The following is a 22,537-nucleotide window of genomic DNA, read 5'->3' as shown; positions in this document are numbered from 1 at the left end:
ATTGAGCGTCGAGGCAGTTGACCGTCTGGCAACGCTTTAGGTTTTCTAGCCAGCGGGTGCACTACTACGTGATTGTATGACTACTCCGCTGTACTCCGCATTCGCTGTTCGCTATGTTTTACTTGGGTGTTGCGCTCTATATTTTATCGTAAAGTAAGCGCCGTTCACGAATAATGTCGCCGAGAAGACAATTCGGAAATTACTTATGGGACCCGTCCATCGACGTGCCCATACGCTCAAAATAGGTTCAAAAACGTTCATCAGTCGGTGCTTCGTCTGCCGCGTTGGACAGTGAACTGGGTTCTACTGATGCAAGTGACCAGAGTTTCTGCGAAAACGAAGCAGACGCTGACGCAGGCCACATCGCACCATTCCCTTCAATTGACGCTGCAACTGAAGACTGTCATCCATTGGAAAGCACGCATGAAACCTTGTCTACCTCGTCGTCTGAGAGCAGCGAATCGGAATGTGACGCTGATTGCGCTGACGTGTATCCTGACCCCGGCGAGCAGCATTTTCCGAGAGGCTGGAAGGTTGACTTGGTAAGCGTTGTGGTGTCAGGCGTAATTTCCAGATATTATTTTGTTGCTGTGACGTCTTATTTTGCCCCACTGTAACGCCTGCCGCAGGTTATCTCCTGAAGCTTATGCAGCGTAGTGACCGAGTCATATAGTGAAAATATTGAGGTGATGGAATGAAGTAGGGAGCGTACCGATGCGATCATTGCTCGCAGCAGTTATTTCTCCCAATTAAGGACAAAACGACGCTGTTAAATTCATATTACTGATGTAAACACAGTTTACATCAGTAAACTGTGTTTACTGATGGTAAAGCATTAGTAAACCGGTGCTGGTAAAGTGGAGCTGAGGCAGAAACAGAGCACCGCAGAGCCTTAGAATACGTAATGCGCTGATGGAATTTCCTAGGGTTTTCCTTTAACGTTCAGGCGTTATCTTGGCGCCTGTTCTAGCATATATACATGCGTGCGTGCGTGCGTGCGTGTGTGTGTGTGTGTGTGTGTGTGTGTGTGTGTGTGTTCGCGCGCGTCCGTGCGCGCGTGTGTGTGTGTGTGTGCGCGTGCGGGTGTGTGTGTGTGTGCGCGTGCGTGTGTGTGCGCGCGTGCGTGCGTGCGTGTGTGTGTGCGCGTGCGTGTGTGTGTGCGTGTGTGTGTGTGTGCGCGTGCGTGCGTGTGTGTGTGTGTGTGTGTGCGCGCGCGCGCGTGTATGTGTGTGTGTGTGTGTGTGTGTGTGTGTGTGTGTGTGTGTGTGTGCGCGCGCGCGTGCGTGTGTGTGTGCGCGTGCGTGTGTGTGTGTGTGTGTGTGTGTGTAATTTTGTCGTGTTGTGGCCAAAGCCTGCTTTTTGGGGGGTTGTTTGCAAATGAAGCCCTCAAATCTTCCTTGAACATCTGTCGTTATTTAATAGTACTCCAAAAGTACATGTTAAAAATATCTGCTGTCCCGAAGCACACATTTCATGGCAAGACAGTGCTTAGTCTCACTGTGCTGCATGTACCATGGCTGCTTTAAAGAGGTTTCTTTGGTGGCCATCTGGTGTTCACCATGCACAGTTGGCATCTGCATTATGTCGAGGCAGGTTCACAAAGTAAAAGGGGTAGCTTAAAATTGTGCATTAAAGTTGGTTGCCAGGTTAAGTAACATGTTAGCCAGTATAAACTCAGTGCCACAAGATAACTCATGAAGCCCTTGTCATGGCAGGACTTTCTGTCCAATTTACTGTGCAGGTAACAAAACAGGCATCTACAAGTGTATGATTGTAATGTTGTACTTTTTCTAACACCACCGTTGTTTGCTACCATTCCTCTCTGCTTAGGATGAAGACCTGTTTCCTGGAGCCAAGCTTACGAAAGCCGAAAGCCTCTTAATGGTCATGGCCCACAGCTTGCGCCATGGCTGCTCAAAAGAAGCCACCGATAGCTTACTGCAGCTTCTCAGAGCTCACTTGCCAGAAGGTGTCGCGTACCCAACATCAAAGTATACTTCTTTTTTGACACTTTGCCGGATCCGAAAAGCAGTATGCTAAGCACTTATACTGTAGTGTGTGCTCTGGGTATATTGGTGAACTACCAGAATTACCAGGAAATGATGTGGTTGGCAGTCAGTGCAATGTGAACTATGCGAGTGGCAGCTTACTGAAAAGCTCATCATTTTTTCTTGTAATGGATCTGAAGGGCCAAATTCCAGATGTGTTACAATCAGGAAAGCTGCAATACAGTAGAACAGGCACTTCCTTTGATGTGTGTGACATCACAAAAAGATATGACTACAAGTTGCCTGTGACTTCGAATGACATTACATTGACATTGAATACTGACGGTGTGCCCCTTTTCGAAAGTTCTGATGCGAGCATGTGGTCTCTTCTTTTGATCATTAGTGAACTGCCATGCAAAGAATGTACACAGACTCTTTTGTTGTCTGGGCTGTGGTTTGGCACAGGGAAGCTATCAATGAACTCTTTTTTGATACAGTTTGTGAAAACAATGAATGAAATATCATCCACTGGAGTTGTTTGGAGGGACAGCAGGGGTGTATCGCACACGTCAAAGACATTTCCTGGTCCCCGTACAGTAGACAGCGTTTCCAAATGTGAACTAACTAGTATGACACAATTCAACAGTGCTTATGGTTGTGCATCGTGTGAGGACTCTGGGCAGGTTGTTTCAAAAGGAAATGGGTTTTGTCGCGTGTGTCTGCCAAGTGCTTCTGCAAACAAGCTCAGAACACGAGCCATTTTTGTACCATGCACAAAAGGCCGTGCAGGCCCCTAGTTGTGGCATCAAAGTAGCAAGTGTGCTGACACTTCTTTCATTTTTTTTTTCATTTAGTGAGGCCTTTGTAGTACACTACGTGCATGCCGTTTGTTCTGGTTTTGTTCGGGCAACAATGTTTATGTGGCTGAAGTCTAGACAGTGCCACCGATTTCATCTATGCCGACATCTTCCCGATGTAGACAAATGTCTTCTGAGCCTCACCCCCATATGGGAGCTCACGAGGCTGCCAAGGTCTTTAAAGGACATAAAGGAGTGGAAAGCTGCCGGTTGGAGGAATTGGCTGCTGTTTTGTTTCCCAGTCACATTAATAGGACGCATTCTAGAAAGACAGTACAACCATTAGTTGAAATTTTTTGTGATCATGCATTACCTTCTTGACCCTTGCATCTGCATTCAGGAGCTTGCTACAGTTAGGAGAAAGATGAAGAAGTTTCTTCTTGAGTACCAGGAATTGTACGGTATCAAGTACGTGACATATAATGCTCTCCTCTTTTGCATGTTGTCGACAGTGCCGTAAACTGGGGTCCTTTGTGGAGTCACCCTCTTTTTCCATTTGAATTTATGAATGGTACACTTAGACGCTAAGTCAATGGCATCAGATATCCACAATTTCAGATTGCCAACTGTAGCTGGCAAAATTAGATGTTTGCGTAATATTTTGTTTGAGATAAGTGAGTGATAGTTGTCCAAATGGCATGGTGAAGTAACATTTTTCTTAAACTACATAATAAAAGATGAGTAATATGAGATGCCATCAAAGGGCTTTAGACTTGCTTTAGCTATTCGCTGTCTGGAAGTTGCTCACAAGACCTTACAGTCACTTTCATCGCTTGTTACAAAATGAATACTGCAGCTGCATTTTGATTTTCCAACACCATAGAAAATGTTACATTACCTTGCAACAGAGTTCAGTTTTGTTGGAAAGCTCTATGGACTCTTTTGAATTAAGCACATCCTATTTAACCATGCTTGCTTTTGTTAAGTTATTACGTGATGTTGTGCCACATTTTTATGCTTTGTTATGATGTGTGCTGTGAGCAAAAGTGATATATACAGATTTTTTTCATGTATAGTATGCTTTTGTACACTTTTGCGATGCCTGTAAATAATAAAGAGCATTATATGTCTGGTTCCTTGAGTAATCGCTGCTTGGGGGAGTAGCACACAGGTTCACGAGTGGCCCCTCATATTATCACAAGCAATACGTTGGAATCATGGGGTGGCACAGAACATGCGCTTCATTTTCTCTTCATTTGCTTATCCACGTCTGCAAATCTGAAAATTGGTGCAGCAACACTGTGTGGCCAACAGCAGTCATCATTTGCATGCTAGATCTAACTTGCAAAATATAGGTCTATTGGGGAATATATTATAAGTCCAAACAGTGTGACATATTTCAAATGAGCTTTTTCCTATGAGGGCAAAAACACGTTTCTTATTCGACAATCACTTAGTGAAATAGCTAGGGTAATTCAAATGTACACTTGCAGCATGCTAACAAACATCATTAAACAGCATTGCACTTGTATCAATACAAGCAGGGTGCTTGTAAATCTGCATATAGACACTTGCATTTAATAAGAAACAAGCAGTGCAATAGAGTGAGAGGTGCATTTTCTTTCATATTGTAGCAGACGGCTATCCTGACTCCCTTTAGGATAGGATGCATACTCATACTGTAACGAGTGTGACCTAGCTGATCCTCGGGCAACAATCACGATGGTTGTCAGTAATTTGCAGATAGTTGCTGTTGCCTTGTTGTAGTGTGCCTGTACTCTATCCTAATTTACACCTCTGGAATATTAAGAAAACATGGATGCCTGTTGAGAAAATGTAGAGCAGAAAAACATGGACAGACAAAAGAAACTAGATGACAAACAAGCATTCGTATCATTCTTTCTGTCTGTGTTTTCTCTGCTCAGTTTGTCAACATGTGGAACAACAAACCCAAACAGCCACAAGCTGAAGAACGCCTGGCTTTCGTCATTCCATCTAATACCTGGTGTCACAGAGCCACTTTCGATTGCAATCAAGCCTGATATGAATCAAATTTCTTGATTGCAATTGACAGTGACAGCTGATAACACTGTCCAATTAAGTGATCCTCATGGAGTTTCAGGTGTTCCAGGTCCAAGGGACTTGTCAAATTTGTCTAATGTGCTGTAAAAATTTCAACATAAAACATTTTTTAAAGGAAAATATTTCGTTTGTCATTGTGAATAGGGCCGTTATCATCAGCTGATTGTATAACACTGTTCTCGACATATTCTTGCTCCTCATTATTATTCGCTCTATTATGCTATTCCTTCATTCTCTCAGTTTTCTGTTTTTTTTCTGTTTTCTGATTTCTATATTTATGATTTCAGTAGTCTTCAGTATGTAAACAATTGTCCTAAAAAAATTCAATGCTACTTATAGTGCTTGGATCCACACTAACCTTTGGCTAAGCATCGAGACACTGTATCAAACAAATGGTAGTCAGCCTATGATCGCGATAAAGAGGCTCGAACGCGATGCGCGTATTATTGATCCTAATGGAGCAAGATCACGATTGAAAGCGACCATATGGTACCGGTCAATTGGAAATCAATTGGAAAGCATTCAACGGAAAAATCATTGGCAGTGCACAACGGAAATTCCGTTGAACTCTCGTTGTGGTGAGTCAACTGGTGTTGAAATTCCATGTACTTTGACTTGACTCAATTATAGTACAACTAATCGGCAATGGAAATTCAACACCCATTTTCGTAAGGGCTGCAGCTCGAGAACCAGGGAGCGTTCGTCGTCTTCGTCGGGTCGCCCACGTGACGGCCACAAGAAACACTCAATATACACGTATCAATATCTTCGGCAAGAGCGGTGAAGAGCCATATCGAGAAAATGCGCTCTCGCGGATACGCGAGAACACGCGAGAACATACCGCAAAGACCACTTGAGCCCGCAGCGCACGCTGCGCCGCTTTTGAAAACCTGCGGGCGCACGCAAAAGACCGTGCGTGCTCTTGCGTACTGCGCATGAGCACTCACGCCTCCGCGGGGTTTGCTGCGTCCGCAAAGATGCTGCGTACGCCCAACTAAGCCTGTCTACTCTCTAATGAGCGCATCACACTGCGCCCGCTCTAAGAGGAGCAGTACCAGGCGTCGACGCGTCTCTACCGACGTCAAGTGCAGGTGTTTTGCGTTGCGTTGTGCGGCAGTGGGAACAGCGCAGAGCGGTCACTTATCTTCCGCGCATCTCAAACTGGTTTCGGGCGACAGCCGGCCGGGCTTACTATCTCGGGGAGGCCCCCGCGATGCCCAACGCGCGCAATCTCGCGCGCGCTTTCGGTGGGAGTGTTCAAAACACACGAAGTTCGCGCGCGCGCTCGGGGCGTGTGAACCTTGTTTTGTTGTCTCTCACGAGCACCACGGCCCGAGGCCCCACTGTTGTCACAAACTTCGGCCCCTGACTGAGAGGCCCGTGACACGGTTTCGCAACGCGCTATCGGCGCCACTGGCCGGTCGCCCCGCGGCACGTGAGCCGGTGTGACGCCGCCGCCGTGCTACGGAGCCTGAATTTGGACCACGGTCGAGCAACGAAGCTGACTGCGCCGGAGTCACTCAAAATTACGTAATGCCTCTTATGTCGGTAATGTAATGAGGAGGGAAGATAACCGATGGTCATTAAGGGTGACGGACTGGATCCCAAGAAAAGGGAAGCGTAGCAGGGGGCGGCAGAAAGTTAGGTGGGCGGATGAGATTAAGAAGTTTGCAGGGACGACATGGCCACAGCTAGCACATGACCGGGGTAGTTGGAGAAGTACGGGTGAGGCCTTTGCCCTGCAGTGGGCGTGACCAGGCTGATGATGATGATGATTATGATGATGATGACATTAGCAGGAAAAAAAGCTGCGAGAATAATTTCTCTAATTAGCAAAAATGTGCTGATCAACCCTGCTGCAAAAATGTGCTGATCAAGGGTTGATCAGCCCTTAATTACTCAATTTATAGGACACGTGCTGTATTTGAAAAATTCAATCTGGGGACTAGTGAAGTAATGCCTCTTTAACTGAAATGGTAAGACTGACAGCGCTTTCGAGATATTCTACCTTAATATATGCTACGTAATTCATAGGCGCTCAGTTAATTTGTTATTTATTTTTTCATAAGTGTGGCTCTCACACTACGCGACGATCTTAAGCGGAATGTGGAGGCATCCTTTTAGCACATTTTCGGGATGGATATCTCAAGAGAGAGAGAGAGAGAGAGAAATGAGATGCGAAAGAGAGTGAAGTTAACTGATATCTCAAAAGTGTACAGGCCGCTACTGAAGCTAAACTGAACGTGGCAACGATCAACGCGCGAACCTTCTCGAGTGAAACTAGCTTAGCAAGGCTCCTTGAGGAATTATCAGGCATTGCCTAGCATATAATAGGCCTTAGTGAGGTCAGAAGAACTAGTGAGGCTTGTACGGTGTCGACTGACGGCCACGTCCTCTGTTGTGCAGGTCTTGTAAAAAAGACGAAATACGGCAGGAGATTTCTAAATAAAAGGACACAGAGGGCAACGTTGAATAATTGCACAGCAGTAACTAAAGGGTAGCATTTGTCGTAATAAGGCTAAATGGGAGCTATAGATGAAAGGTTTACAAGCCTACGCTCCAACCTACATTCATGATGATCAAGAAATTGAACAGTTTTATGAGGACGTTGAATTAGCAATGAGAAAGGTGCAAACTCAGTATACTACAATCATGGGAGACTTCAATGCAGAAGTGAGAAAGAAGCAGGCCGTCGAACAGCCAATTGGAAACTACGGTATCGATTCTAGGAGAACTAGAGGAGAGATTGTAGAATATGCGGAGAGGAACAGGCTACGCATAATGAATACCTTCTTCGGGAAGCGCAGTAACAGGAAATAGACCTGGAAAAGCCGTAATGGAGTAACAGGAAATCAAATAGATTTCATATACTATCAGTCGATGCCAACATATTGCAGGATGTCGAAGTATTAGGTTGGATAAAAGGCAGTTATCATAAATTAATGAAGTCTAGGACTGCTGTCAATTTGAAGAGAAAAAGTGCAAGGTTAATATAAAGAAATAGGCCAACCTAGATGCAGTCAGGATAAAATCACATAAATTCAGGCTGATTCTCGCAATCAAGTACGCAGCTTTAGAACAGGAAGAAAAGGTAACATAGCGGTGATAAATGAAACCATAACTAGACTAATCCTTCCGAGGCAGCAATTGAAGCAGGAGGTAAGACATCAAGGCATCCAGTATGTGAGCTCTCCTAAGCACAAAGAACATAATAAAGAATCGACAAAGCATGAAAGTGTCTAACTCAAGAGATCATACAGAATTCGCTGAACTTTCACAGCTGATAAACAAGAAAGTAAGTGATATCTGAAAGTATTACGTCGGAAATACTGAGGAAGGAGTAAAAATTGTACTCTGTACCTAAATTATTTTCTAAGTGAGCCGAAGAATGAATTTAGTGAGTTTCAATAACACTGAGCCACAACGACCAAAGTTCAAAATATATATATATATATATATATATATATATATATATATATATATATATATATATATATATATATATATATATATTCAACTCCGAACATCTCACTGTCGTATACCGACACTAGGGTTTTGGCGCCAAATTAAGTAAAAGAAACGCAACCATGGCCTTCATTTTCGATTTTATAAATAAACGTATTGCCGCGAAATTCGCAACGAACTGAGTTTTGAAAAGATGCGTTATCAGTATAAAATGACCTCAAACTTCCCTCTTGTGTCCCTTAAATAACTAACACCGGTGTTACACGGTCACTTTTGATCGCGATCGGGACCGATCCAGATCGACTTTCTTGATCGTGATCGACAATGATCGTTGCTACAGGGTAAAACAAGGATCCGCATCGAGTTTGGGTATCTGTAGTATGGGTGAGCGCTGGCGCACTGTAGTGGGTCTAAAGAACTTTTCAAGTTTGTCTTAACATGTTGTACAAATTGTAATACAAAACTCTTTTCAAGAAAACAATATTTCGTTTGTCGAAATCGGGGGTAAGCCTGCCATCGTCTGCTGATGGTCTGCGACTCTCAGACCTGCCTGGTCTTCAGCCTACCGATCGCGATCGAGGGGTTCAATCGCGATGCACGGATCGCGTTGTCTGGAACCAGATCGAGCAAGATCGCGATCGAAAGTGACCGTGGCGCGGTTAGCCAGCGCTCGACCTGCGTCGAGCGCAATCCGGATCGGACTTGATCACGATCAAAAGTGACCGTGTGTCACCGGCACACGTTCACGGACAACCATGCGAGGGTGACGAAGTCGATGTGTTTGTCTACCGATAATCCGTAAGCAATATGACGTCACAGTATTAGCGCAGTAGAGTCTCTGATGCGCAACGTGAAGGCCTGAGAGGCTTCTTCATTTCCCGCTGAGCTTGTCGCACCGTAACAGGGTCCATTTCACAATGTATAGTGCAAAGTAAACAATGTAATGCTGTAAACTGCTTATACAGCCTGTGCTTTACCCTGAAAAAAAAATATCGGAAAACCCGTAGACAGAGGAATGAATACGCAATGTCGGAAACACTGCGTATCGTTCTCTGAGAGTCCGCGTCATCTGATTAGGTCATCTGAAAGAATGCATTAGACACAACGAAACTGTATGTGCCGCATGATAGCGAAATGGAACGTAAAAAACGAGGCTCTGACGAACTTGCAAGCGAGTCATCTTGTAAACAAAGAATAGTGAGAAAAAGGCGATGAAAAAAATAAACATGGCAGTGAACAAACATGCTTGCACCTTCATCAAGGATAAAAATCTAAACAGAGCGAAACAATTATTTTTGACACGTGTCTTGTTTCTCGCGTTTATTTTTATTTTTTTGTTACCTCACTTGAAAGTGTTTCGTTGTGACTCTAGCATTCTTTCAGGAGGTTCAGGGATACCGTGGCAATTGCCTGCAGTGAATGCATCGCGCGGACATACACTGCTGTGTGTGTTATTTCTTTTTTGGTTGATATCGCATTTTTCTCTGTGCGCAAACAAGCCCGTGTCGCAATAATGTAGTCATAAGTAAATGACACTGAACGCTACTCCTTTCCTGTCCCTACTTTCTTTTTTTTTCGTTTTTAACTGTAAGCTATATTTTCGGGGACAAACGTGCCAGGTGCCAGCGGTAACACTTCTTCAAGGCTTGAGCTGCAAAGCTATTTCATCAAAAAGCAACAAAACATTCTATAGGGGAACCCGTCAATCACATTTCCTCACCCCTCAGAATATGAATTCTTGAGCACCAGTCTTTGATCCGCGTGCGTCATCTTGGTATAGGGCTGTACAAAAAGACCATCCTGCCACAAGCATTCATATTGCAATTCGTAAATTACAATATGTGCCGTAAAGGAATGAATGAAAGGGTAATTAGTTCATATTCCCCTCGGCCCTGCTGTAACGGCCGCAGACTTCTCGGGAGACAGGCTGCGCCGGCACATCCTTGCCTGCCACCCGGACAAACGGGTATCCCTGGGCCGGCCTCCACGGCCTCTTCCACAGCACGGCCTCCCACGAAGGAACGCCTCGTTGCTGCTCCGACTGCGAGTTGGCTGCTACTGGACAGCAGCCCGCCGGCACCACCTTGGGAAAGCCACCTCGCCAGCCTGTGCCTCCTGTGGTGAACCAGAGACTCTGCAGCACCTTCTGCTGGCATTCCCTGCTCACCTGCAGCACCGGGGCCGACTTCTGCAGTTCTCTCGCCTGGGGCTCCCATGTTCACTACAGGAAGACATCCTCTTCCCCTGTCGTAATCAGCTACCAGCCTTCCTAAGTGTCGTCGAGTGCCTCGACTCGTCGGTGCTCTCGGCGAGAGTATAGGACATTTCTACAAAGACGGATGGCCTGACGGCCATCCCACCTCCTCGGGCTTCCTGATCCGCCACTTACACTGCTTCCATCTCTACGACCCTCTACCTTTCCCCCTCCTACCCTCTCTCTCTTTTAATCCCATCTCCTCCACCCTGCTGGCGCTGAGCCGTGCTCCCGCATGGGTTGCAGAAAATAGTGCTAGCCTTTCCTCCTTCCCCACAAGAACCACTTCTCTCTCTCCATTATGCATTTTGATTTCTCGAGCAAGTAGTGTCCTCGGCTTCAAGTAATTCAGCTCAAAGACTGCAATTACGCTCTCTGCCAGAGTCGATTTTTAAATATTCATCATAGTAAAAAAAAAGAAGAAGAAAGACGCCCCGTATGGTAGAGAGGACCGGATACGTCACTTGTCCTGTCTGTTGCCTTCTATGTCAGTCTTGTTTATCGACGGCAAAAACATGAACGTCAGTGTAGTGCCAGAACTTACCCAGAGCGAAGCTCTCATGGTTTGGAGCACCGTTCTCCCATTCCGAAAATAGAATGGCAGTGAAGCGCAGTAACTGGAGGCATATGTCGGAACAACATATCTCGGAGCTGTATAAATGCAGGAACGCGTCCTCCTTGTCCCACGCTCGTAGGCACGAAAGCAAGGGTTGCTTTCGCAGGATTTCACAGGCGGGTGGAGAGTTGATGCGTGTCCATAGTGCAAACTGAAAAACGCGAAAGGACCCCGACTTTCTGCACCGCATGTATTCGCAAAAGAGTGGTTGCGACCGAGGTTGAGCTTAATTGCTCGGTGTTGCAGTGATTCCGGTTGGGTATCATATCTATGTCCTTCTAATTTCTCCTTTATGTAGAGGTCGTTCCTTTTCAACAAACAGACACTTCAGTTACCAGTTAACCTATGTCAGGGCTGCTGATATTCCACTGTCCGTGTTCCACGGTGCTTTTCAGTTGAACGAACGAACGGCCTGCCTTCTCGAAATAAGGTTCTTCCTCCATACACAACGCTTACAGTTATATACGGACACCCTCGCTATAGACGGGGAGCGTCTTTCACAACCGATTTTTTCGACCCCCGAACTCGAGGTGAACAAACTACACGACCGGCAACTGAAGTTTGACGACACGCCTCGAGGTGTTCCTGCGAGCGCGTAGGGCACCACCGCGGCCCGCCCGCTGTCTCGGGCTCAAACCCGGACGCGCAGTCGAGCGGGGGGATTCACCGCGGCCGCGCTTGGCAGCTTAATTTCGGAGGGGAACATTGTGAAAGGCCCGCATTAGAGCCAAGAAAGTGGTCGCAATGGCGGCCGGAGCGGCAAAGAGTTGAAGGATGGGCCGCGCTTCATCTGCGGCCGACGACGAGGGAACAGCGCTTGCGTAACAAGAAAGAGCTCGTGCCCCGCCGCTGCCGGCCCGGGTCCGTCCCCCCGGGTCTATTTGTCGCGCTCCGCTTTCTGTACGCGGGGCGCCGACGCAAAGCGGCCCGTCTTCTCTGCCAACAATGTTGCTTCAGAGAGAGCACCCCCCATTGCACCCCGGTCGTCCCTCACTCGGGGACAACTCCACGTGACTTCGCCAGAAGACGCACGGTGCGGCTGACTCATCAGCTTGATCATGATACCGGGTACAGCTGGCAGCTTCTTCATTTCATTTGTGTAAGCGACCACGTGCGCTTGGAACCAGCGACCTAATTTTCCAGGCCGCGCCGACGCATGGGGCTTCCGCCAGAAATTGCCAGATGGAAGTCTAACGCGCTGGTGTCTATGTGCTGGATCTGCCGGTTCAGCAAGCGTTGTGAGCGATGGATGATGCATGGATGTGCCTAAACATCGTCCTGATGGCATCGCCCGGCTTTCTGACCTTGCAAAATGTCTAAATTCAACAAATACTGCGTTATAAACGTATCAGTTATCCATGATTACCACGCATGTGTGCATAAAATACATGACTGTTGTGTCTATGACTCTTTTGAAGTTTATAAATGTAAAGGGTGATTTTCTCGTCGTGAGGTACAACGTCCCGAAATGGTCCAGTGAGTTGTGAAGGATGTCGTACTGGTAAGCTTCGTATTAATTTTCACCATCTGCAGTTCTTTAGCAGGCGCCCATAGGCAAGACAAAAATGAATGAATAACGCCGCAAGGACATTCTAGAGCCGCATGCACGAAGCTTAGAAACCCATCTACTACCCACCATTCCCCCCTATAGCTGAACACCCAGCATTCACTCTAGCAATTTTCGTAGCAAGCACTGTAACACGGAAGGCAAGAAGGCAAGAGGGGGTCCAAGCTGTGCGGTTGGTGGGGCATGTGGAGGCGGCCTTGCTTGGGCCTGTAGTTAAGGCTAGTGTTCCTGGTGCGTGCGAGGACACTAGTGATGGCTTGCTGCGTCAGCCTCCATGTTCATAAGAGTAGCCTGCTGGACGAGTTGGTACATGATATTACGTAGTAGAACGGCAGCAGGAAGGAATGAAACCAGAAAAAGAACATAAGGAGGACACAGAGAAAGGAACAGGAAAGGTTTGTTCTTGTGTTCTGTTAATTTGTGCGCCCACTGAACAGCGAGGGCTCTCAACCTTCCCGCTTGAGGTCATGGCTCGGAAATCGACACTAGAAAAATACCTGTAAATATTTCGTTATCTATTAACATGTGATGGCATGGTACGATTAGAATTTTTTAGGATACTATATGTACTTTCCGGTGTCTGTCTGCCTGTCTGTTTATAACTAGCTGCTTTCCCGCCAACATAGGTCACGGGGTAGCTCATGACATAATGGGTAGAGGAATGACCTGCGCTGCTGAGGGAACTGGGTCCGAAACCAATCGTCTCACCAACTTGGGTGACTGGGTACGTGACGCTGGGTACGTGCGGTTTTTCAGTGACAAAAAAAATAATTTAGAATCTATGCGGTAGAGGCGGAAAGAAACCCACGCCATACGTATTATTCAGGCAGTCTTGTCCGAATATGTATTCGTATAGTTAACACCACCATCATCAGTGTATCTATGTCCACTGCAGTACGAAGGCCTCTCCCTGTGATCTCCAATTACGTGCCTTGCGTCAGCCGATTGCATTAAACGCCTGCAAACTCCCTAATGTCATCCCGCTATCTAATTCTCTGACGTCCTCGACTGCGCTTCCCTTCCCATGGTGCCCGTTCTTATGTATCAGAGGCATCACTTTAGGAATGAAACGGTGTTATACCCGACTTCGATGTGTGAGCTTCAGTGAAACAAACCTTGTTAACCACTCTTAGGTTTATTGTTTAGGACAAAGCTTCTTTCAGCCGCTATAGCGTTGCGCTGCTAACCCCGAGGACGCGGGATCCACTCCCGGCCGCGGCGGCTGCATTTCGATGGGAGCGAAATGCAAGAACGCCCGTGTAGTGTGCGTTGAGTGCACGTTAGATAACTCCAGGTGGTCGTAATTAATACGGAGTGGCCCGCTACGGCGTGCCTCAAGATTAGATCCCCGTTCTGGCGCGTAAAATCCTAGAAGTGAATATTTTTCAATGTTTTTTTTAACTTTCTTTGTATAGTTCAATCCATGTCTGTAGTGACGTATAGCAGCTCCCCCACTGTCTTTGTCGGAAGCGCCTAGCAGAAATGCCGCTCATCCAAACAGTGCGAGATGATGTAAAATTTTCTCGGGGACAATAATGCGCAGGGCACGCGCACTCTATCGCGTTCTGAGCATACTACACATTGCGTATAGAGATTAATCATTATTTCATAATTTAAACAAAATTCTGCCAATTTTTTCTACTCTCGACGTTGACCGGTTTCCACCTCTCATAACGCCTCTCTTTCCCTAGGTACTTCCGTCATCGGGGCCAAACACCGGCGGTTCACCGCGGATGGCGCGGCATGACCTTTCACGTCGTGCGCCGAGGACGCCTGTCGTGCTCGCGCCAACCGTCACGAAGCCATCGGGAAGTACGGCGAACGACAGCTATAGTCGCCCGTTCAGCAGCGCCTCGATAAAGCGCAGCAACCGCAAATGCATAGTAACCGCCCGCCAAAGGAGCGCCGGGAAGGAAGCAAATAAGTCAAAACCGCGCGAGAGGGAGGAACACGTGTCTAAGTGCGCCGGCTCAAAAATAACCGCCGTCGCAGTGGCGGAGGGCGTCTTCTGTTTTACGTGGCCCGAGTGTGTTGACACAGCGCGGCCCTGTGCGCGTCGCCGCGGGCAGACGACCTCGGGAGTTCGCGACCAGGAACAGCGACCGGAGACGAAGGCCACGTCTGGCGCCCGCGCTCCGAGGCCGGAAACGCGGAGCGTCAGTCCCTGCACCGCCTGTGCGAAGAGATGCTGTGGGGCCCGCCAGCTGTTGTTGCTAGAAAGCGCAACGGGCCCTCTCTCCCGGGTATGTCGGTCCTATAGGCCATACAGAGGTCCAGACGGATAGTTCACAATTGCTGGACGTCGAAAGAAAACCCCTCGCCGCAGGGAGAGCAGGGCCACTATGGGCTCAGCGTTGGGCCACGTTGTTGCTGTGTCGAACGATATTGGCGATACACTGTCAGAGCTTATAGACGGACATATAATAGTACTTTAAGTAGTACATGCAGCGTCGTCCCAAGTGAACTTCTAGTGCTTTTACACCAGGAGTACTAACAGTATTTGTAGTACTGATTTTTTTTAGACAGTTGTATTCCCAGAGGTCGGGAAGTGTTGTTCAAAGTTCAAGCTCCATGGAGGCCAGAGTCAGGCAATGACGGCACTATTTATTTATTTATTTATTTATTTATTTATTTATTTATTTATTTATTTGCTTACATTAGCCTCAGGGCCCAGACAGAGAGAGAGAGAGATAATATTTAATGGAAGAAAGGTGGAGAGGTCGGCCTGAGTGAAGTACCTCTAGCCTGCTACTCCACGTGGGGGAGGGGTTTGGGGAAATAACAGAGATAGGATGTGATGAGGAAGGAGGGTGGTGGTATGGTGAATATGATGAGGGCTGCACAACATACTGCTTTGTAACGCGTACGTGTACACTTCACAGCACGGCACAGTCGTCTTCGCGGGCAGAAGTTAGTGCAGTGTAGCTAGGAGACTGCTTCTAGATTTATTGATTTTTGCTGCTGTTAGCACCGCTGGCGTATTTAAGCCTGACAGTAGCAACTGCAAGGCATCAATTATCTGTCGAAGCATTGCTTCGATCACCAAGTCTGATGGTGATATGTGAGTGCACTGTCCTTGCTCGCGCTGACAGTCTAAGGCCCATGTGCGCGGCGGCAAGCGTGGCCATACATTCGATTCCAGGCTTTCGCGGCTGGCTTGAAGCAATGGTTTGGGCTCAGTGTCTATGGTGTTGGGCTGCTGAGCACGAGGTCGCGGGATCGAATCCCGTCCACGGCAGCCGCACTTATGGGGGCGAAAACACCCATGTACTTAGATTTAAGTGCACATTAAAGAACCCCAGATGGTCTACATCTCCGGAGTCTTCCACTACGGCGTGCCTCATAATCAGAAAGTGGTTTTGGCACGTAAAACCCCATAATTTAATTTTTGAAGACATGGTTTGGAGAGAACTATCAGTGCCGATTCAACTACCTTCTGCTGGACCTGCGGAATTGGAGTTAGGGAGCTCTCGTTTGGACCTACAGCTTGTCCACGCTGACGACGTGTTCGTCTCCTCTGGTGTTGCGCTGACGCTGCTGCCTCCTTGTGGGACATACTTGTCTTGCTCATTTGGTCCAGTATTTTGATCTCCTTTTTCCGTTTAGGCCCTGGAATTGGCCTCGTGGGGTTCATCGCAATTCGAGCACTTCATATCTTTTATTGTGCATGAAGATACGTCATGGCTGCCCGCACAGCGGAGGCATACCGTCTGGCCTGTACGTACAACGCTGACGCGGCCTAGGTTTAGGCACTTGTGACATTGCAGGGGCCGGGGCACATAAGGACCCACCGGGTGTCTCAGGTATCCTACTTTGACATGATCAGGTAGCGTGCATCCCTCGAAAAGAAGCTTGACGGTCGTCGAGCGACCGAAGCGGTGTAAATCGATGATCTTCACTGTTGAGGACAGGCCTTTGTAGCTCTTCGTCGCTAATGTCAATCGCGACATCGGAAATAACACCTGCCCTAGTGCGACCACCATGCATGATGAACGACCGGACTTTTTTGTGGCCTAGTATGCGCACGGTTTTCCATTTTTCTAGGGTGACCTGCGTCGTTACTTCCACTGTGACTACGTTTTTCTGGGCACTGAGACGCACTTCGTTAATTCCTTTCGGAAGCATATTACCAAGGTAGGGATTAAGACTCTGTCTGTGTACAGAATTTAAATTCTTAGAGATGTCGAGCGGCACATCCTGTAAGTCATAATAAAGTTGACACTCACTCACTCACTCCTGTAAGTCGGAGTAGGCCCGTTTGGACCCTGCTCACTCACGTCTTTGGTCGTCTTGCGGTATTTTCTCTTCAGTGGTGGGCCCTGCATGACGGTGTAGTCGTTGTCGGGGTTCATTGGCTCGCTGCTGGATAAACAGGAACCGGCCATCTTCATGTCTACGTGGCAAGCCTTACACTATGTCTATGCGGGACGCAGTGCGAAGAGGCGTGCTTGACGCGAGTGATGGCATGCCGTCTGTCATCGCCTCGGACGGCTTCTCGTCCAAGAAGCACAATTAAGCCTCCACTATGACACAAATATCGCAGCAAGGAAAGCAGCTGCGCTTGCTCAGATCCCTTCGTCTTCGTCCCTCAGGAAGCAGAAAGGTGTTAGAGAGGGGAGGAGGGGGGGGGGGCGGGGTACAATATGCAATAAAACATACATGTTCAAACAATTATTGGCATTTACAGCGATAAACTCAAACTATAACCAGTTATTGCAGTCTTTGACGTTCATGAATTCTCGATGCAGGCGTGGGGGGGGGGGGGGGGGGGCACAAGGCGATTCCACTCGGCACTGGTCTTTGGCAGAAAGGGATGTGAGAAAATATTTGTGTGACAAAAAGGAATGCAAACATGAAATTGCTGATCAAAACGCGACGATATCTACGAATGTTCTGAAATGAATTCTTGTTTAAGTGAGTTATTTTGGTAAAGGACTTCTTGAAGGAAACAGAGGAGAAATCTTCTTTCTTTCCTGCAAATTAATAGGACTAAGGTGTGATTTCATTAAAGAAACGCTAGATGTGCCGGAGTAATTTGAAAGGATAAAACGTGCTGACCTGTTCTGAACTGATTCAATGGTATCTGCTGATGTTTTTTGGCCAGGGTCCCATAATTATGACGCAAACTCTAACTTGGGTCTAATTAGTGTCTTGCAGAAAAGTAATTTTAAATGTGGTCGAGCTTTAGAGAAATTCCGGTGTATGTAGCCAAGGGATCTTTGCATTGTTTGTGATGGGTTCAATGCGTACATGCCACGAAAGGTTATTGTTTAGTTGGTTCCCAAGATACTTATAGGAAGTCAGGTGCTCCAGGTTGATTTCATTGATAATATAGCCGAAAGGAGTAGGGGACATTGAGTGATGCGAGGCAGACATAATTTTACATTTAGTGGAATTTAGAAACATTAGCCATTGCGAGAACTACCTTTAGAGTTGTCTAGATCTGACTGCAAGAATAAAGTTACCATGCTGATGAGTTATTTCAGGGTATAGAAAGCAATCATCAGCAAATAGGTTAACAGAACTATAAATTACGACACAGCTTATATTAGCACATATTGTAGCACTTATAATAGTACCCCATGTAGCACTTATAGTAGCTGTAGTACTAGTACCAAAAGCGTTGCAGTACTTTTTGGGATAGTTCACTTTTTGTATAGGTCAAGAAAGATAGTGCTTATCCTCTAAACGTGGAAAAGGATCATTCTTAATTATTCATCCTTAATTCTACGGAAGCACAAGTATATAAGACAGCAAGAGTAGGTGTCACCTGCGACGGGGCCTATGAATACGATAAATGTTAATCACGCTCCCCTAAGAAAGGGCGCTAAATCATGTTTCAGAGGCTTCTGGTTCACTGCGGCATCGACGGTAACGACTTCGCTGACAAAAGTACCCTGTCTGCCCACGAACGCAACTAAACGCTTCCAATTCTTTAGGCGAGGCCGAACGCGGCAATGAGCTTCGTTTAATTTATCCCACAAGGCGACGAGGTTTCTGGAGATTTTAACAACCTGCGGTGTACAATTTTCCGTTTTGTGTGATTTCAGTCCATGGTATATATATGCTTACGAAATTCTTTATCTCATTGCACCGCCTAATCAATTTTCCGCTTTCGACTGTCCTTCACTTGGCTCACAGTCTATTACTCTAGTTCCTATAGTATTACAGTTAATTAACTGCTGTTAATTCCGCTACTACGGCTACGCTCTACGCCCTACACCTCTAAAGGGAAGCAATCCGGAGGCTTTGTTCAGTCGACCTCCTTACTTTCCATCTTGTAGTTTCCCCTCTTTCTGGATTGAGCAAGTTGCATACGAGAGCCCTCCCCTCCGGACTGCAGCAAGACTCTTAACTTAATGGCCCCTCAGCGGAGGTGCGGAACTGTTGTGGGCCCTCCTGACACTGAGTGCGCACGAATTAATCAGCGCGCACACACTCTGGCTCGTCATCAAGGACGGCTGTCCCGCCCAGAGTGTTTCACAATCCGGTTCGGAGAGAAGGCGTTGCCTGCGCCTTGTTTCTTCATTGCGACCCGTCGGGTTTTTAGCAAGACACACCAATTCAGCAGGGGCGCAAGTGCGCAAACGTTACTTCACAGTCGCGAAGGTACGCGAGCCAATTTCATTTCAGAACCAAAACATGTGAGCACACAAGCCGCGTGCTGGCGCACATTTATAGGGCACCTCGAGGTTATTCGAGAGTGCCAAAACAAAGGGCTGTGTAACTCAAATGTATGTTATGTAATAATTGTATATTGCCGCGGGGATTTACACCCCACCGAGACCAACTGGCTATGAAGGGCGCAGTAGCGGCCTACTCCGGAATAATTTTGATTATCTCGACATTCTTTAACGTGACCCGCCGTGGTTGCTGAGTGGCTGTGGTGTTGGGCTGATAAGCACGGGGTCGTGGGATCGAATCCCGGCCACGGCGGCCGCATTTTGATGGGGGCGAAATCCAAAAACATCCGTGTACTTAGATTTAGGTGCACGTTAAAGAACCCTACGTCGTGCAAAATTATTCCGGAGCCCCCCTCCCCCCCCCCTATGGTAAATCAAATCGTGGTTTTGGCGCGTAAAACCCCACAATTCAATTCGATTCTTTAACGTGGTCCTTATTAGGTGTTCCCATTTCTTCATATCTTGCACATACAAACATGGCTGCCGCAGTGTCGAATCGGGCGCTAACCTAATCATCATATAACGTGTGACGCAATTTTGTTACACAGGCTAGACAAACAGTGGATCAATGTTCAAAGTTTAAAACTGATGTTGAATAGTAGATTCCTGCTAACCATACTGATATCGGCTGTTTGTTTTTAAGGAATACTTCAGCATGCCATTCTTGTGCGCTCTCTCTCTCTCTCTCTCTCCTTTTTTTTTTCGCAGTAGACATGAACGTCGGTTACCTAACGCAGATGCATATGGGACGCTTGTCTTTGGTTAGGTTTTTTTTTTCTTGTTGCCGTTAACATTTTTTTGTGCGTTCAGTGTGTGTTTGTGTTGATGTATTGACACGCGCACATTTTATCCTCTTTCAGGAGACTGTATTTCACCCACTGACAACTTAAGGTTATCGCTCAGCGAAACACGCGCCGGCATCATTTGGAACTTACTCGAACGTTATCGTTGATCCTATCTGCTGTGCATGCTCGCGCGGAACTTTGTGCATTGAGATTGTATGCGCGACACGGATTGCGCAGTAGTTTCTGGTCGGAACGCGAGCAGCAGTGGATGCGCTGGAACGTTCGACGAGTCGTGTATTAAAGCCGACGCGCTTGACCCGCAGATCAAATTTCGACGACCGTCGACTGTGCTCGCCGTTATCGTTGTGCTTTGAGTGCCGCTTGTTTTGCTGGGCACAGTTTTGCCCAATAAAGATTTAACGTTTTGAAATCACGCTTTTGGCAGTGTGTTATTCCACACCTATTCATTTGCGTGTTATATGGGCAAATGAGTAGGCCTAATTTCTTGAATGCGTCTAGGGATAGCCTGCTTACAATGTAATCTACCTTACCGTTCGCCTACAGTTATAAAACAGGAGGCCTCAACAGGCGAAATGACGGTCAACAAAAATTGAAGCCAGTATGAGGCTTGATATAAGACTCAAGGTGAAGAAGACGGTGCAGCGGTGCATAGAGGTGCAGGTGAATAGGCGCAGCGGTGGCGTAGAGGTAGAACACCCGCCTCGCGTGCAAGAGGTCCGTGGTTCGAATCCCGGTGCCGGCAATTTTCCACCGGATTAAAAAAAAGATCCGCGTGTTGATAAAATTGCATACAACAGGCCTGGAGTGTGGCCTGATCCCGTTGTCCAGAACCGGTAACGCACTCCCTGACCAGAGCAGGATTGGCCACCCTGGTGCAGTACTTGGCCAAAACCTCCTATATGAACAACACAATCAAACCCCGGCCCTCAGTCCCCAGCAGCTGTGAAGCAAACTGAGCACGGCGGCGGTGAGACCTGCGACGCAGCAGAGGGTGCTAAGAATCACTGGCTCCGGACAGGCCGCCATTGGAATATGAACCTGGCAACGTTTAACGCTAGAACGTTATCTAGTGAGGCGAGTCTAGCAGTGCTATTGGAGGAATTAGAGGGCAGTAAATGGGATATAATAGGGCTCAGTGAAGTTAGGAGGCCAAAAGAAGCATATACAGTGCTAAAAAGCGGGCACTTCCTGTGCTACCGGGGATTAGCAGAGAAAAGGGAACTAGGCGTCGGATTCCTGATTAATAAGAATATAGCTGGTAACATACAGGAATTCTATAGCATTAACGAGAGGGTGGCAGGTCTTGTTGTGAAACTTAATAAGAGGTACAAAATGAAGATTGTACAGGTCTATGCACCTACATCCAGTCATGATGACCAGGAAGTCGAAAGCTTCTATGAAGACGTGGAATCGGCGATGGGTAGAGTGAAAACTAAATACACTATACTATAATGGGTGACTTTAATGCCAAGGTAGGCAAAAAGCAGGCTGGAGAGAAGGCCGTGGGGGAATATGGCATAGGCACTAGGAATATCAGGGGGGAGTTATTAGTAGAGTTTGCGGAACAGAATAATATGAGGATAATGAATACCTTCTTCCGCAAGCGGGATAGCCGAAAGTGGACGTGGAGGGGCCCGAACGGCGAGACTAGAAATGAAATAGACCTCATACTCTGCGCTAACCCTGGCATCATACAAGATGTGGACGTGCTCGGCAAGGTGCGCTGCAGTGACCACAGGATGGTAAGAACTCGAATTAGCCTAGACCTGAGAAGGGAACGGAAGAAACTGGTACATAAGAAGCCGATCAGTGAGTTAGCGGTAAGAGGGAAAATAGAAGAATTCCAGATCAAGCTTCAGAACAGGTATTCCGCTTTAACTCAGGAAGAGGACCTTAGTGTTGAAGCAATGAACGACAATCTTGTGGACATCATTAAGGAGTGTGCAATGGAAGTAGGTGGTAACTCCATTAGGCAGGATACCAGTAAACTATTGCAGGAGACGAAAGATCTCATCAAGAAACGCCAATGTATGAAAGCCTCTAACCCTACAGCTAGAATAGAACTGGCAGAACTTTCGAAGTTAATCAACAAGCGTAAGACAGCTGACATAAGGAAGTATAATATGGATAGAATTGAACATGCTCTCAGGAACGGAGGAAGCCTAAAAACAGTGAAGAAGAAACTAGGAATTGGCAAGAATCAGATGTATGTGTTAAGAGACAAAGCCGGCAATACCATTACTAATATGGATGAGATAGTACAAGTGGCTGAGGAGTTT

The 22,537-nt window shown here is 47.0% G+C and overlaps 1 long non-coding RNA gene across 1 annotated transcript; it reads left to right on the top strand.

Annotated features, from left to right (window-relative positions):
* Nucleotides 1–68: 68 nt before the first annotated feature.
* LOC139059059 (uncharacterized) lies at nucleotides 69–3,919 on the top strand. The gene is made up of 2 exons (XR_011513853.1): nucleotides 69–542; nucleotides 1,831–3,919. It is a non-coding gene; the product is annotated as an uncharacterized lncRNA (long non-coding RNA).
* The last annotated feature ends 18,618 nt before the right edge of the window (nucleotides 3,920–22,537 follow it).

Source organism: Dermacentor albipictus, chromosome 4 (assembly GCF_038994185.2).
Source record: "Dermacentor albipictus isolate Rhodes 1998 colony chromosome 4, USDA_Dalb.pri_finalv2, whole genome shotgun sequence".
NCBI lineage: Eukaryota > Metazoa > Arthropoda > Arachnida > Ixodida > Ixodidae > Dermacentor > Dermacentor albipictus.
The sequence above is the reverse complement of the archived record's forward strand: the minus strand, read 5'-3'. Positions and strand labels throughout refer to the sequence as shown.